Source organism: Corapipo altera, unplaced genomic scaffold (assembly GCF_003945725.1).
Source record: "Corapipo altera isolate COAL_440 unplaced genomic scaffold, ASM394572v1 103743, whole genome shotgun sequence".
Lineage (NCBI taxonomy): Eukaryota > Metazoa > Chordata > Aves > Passeriformes > Pipridae > Corapipo > Corapipo altera.
Window position 1 is genome coordinate 197 of NW_020886265.1, and position 840 is coordinate 1,036.

Sequence of the window (840 nt, forward strand, 5' to 3'; positions counted from 1 at the left end):
GAATGTGGAGAGCGAGCAGACAGATGGAATTTCCAGCCTTTTGGGCACCTTTGTTCCCCTCCTGAGGCTCTTCCATCCCAATGCCTGTTCCCTTCTTCCTTAATCCTGCTCCGAGGGCAGGAAAGGTGAAGGAAAAAACCCTAAAACCTGGAAATATCCCGGTTTTTATTAGTCCTGCCCTGTGGCTCTTTACCTTTGTGTCCAAGCAGAGCCTGGAATTGGCTCCTTTCATCCCAGATTTCTTTGATTCCAAGTGGAGGTGAGAGAGGGAACCCCCTGGATCATTCCGGGGGTCTGGGCTGAGGAGGAGGGTCCCCACCCCGGTGCTGGAGGGTCTGGAATGTCCCATCCAACCTGGCAGAGATCCAGGATTCCAGGGCCCCAGAGATCCAGGATTCCAGGGGCCCAGAGATCCAGGATTCCAGGTCCTTAGAGATCCAGGATTCCAGGTGCCCAGAGATCCAGGATTCCAGGTGCCCAGAGAGTCAGGATTCCAGGTGCCCAGAGATCCAGGATTCCAGGTGCCCAAAGATCCAGGATTCCAGATCCTTAGAGATCCAGGATTCCAGGTGCCCAGAGATCCAGGATTCCAGGTCCTTAGAGATCCAGGATTCCAGGTCCTTAGAGATCCAGGATTCCAGGTGCCCAGAGATCCAGGATTCCAGGTCCTTAGAGATCCAGGATTCCAGGTGCCCAGAGATCCAGGAATCCAGATCCTTAGAGATCCAGGATTCCAGGTCCTTAGAGATCCTGGATTCCAGGTCCCCATATTTCCAGGTCCTTAGAGATCCAGGATTCCAGGTCCTTGGAGAACCAGGATTCCAGGTGCCCAGAGAGAGA

The 840-nt window shown here is 53.9% G+C and overlaps 1 protein-coding gene across 1 annotated transcript in view; it reads left to right on the top strand.

Annotated features, from left to right (window-relative positions):
- The first annotated feature begins 643 nt into the window (after positions 1–643).
- LOC113941103 (sentrin-specific protease 1-like) overlaps positions 644–840 on the top strand; it is a 6,082-nt gene continuing 5,885 nt past the window's right edge. The window contains exon 1 of the mRNA XM_027632260.1: positions 644–665. The gene's annotated coding sequence lies outside the window, so the exon portion shown is untranslated. The remainder of the gene's footprint in view (positions 666–840) is intronic.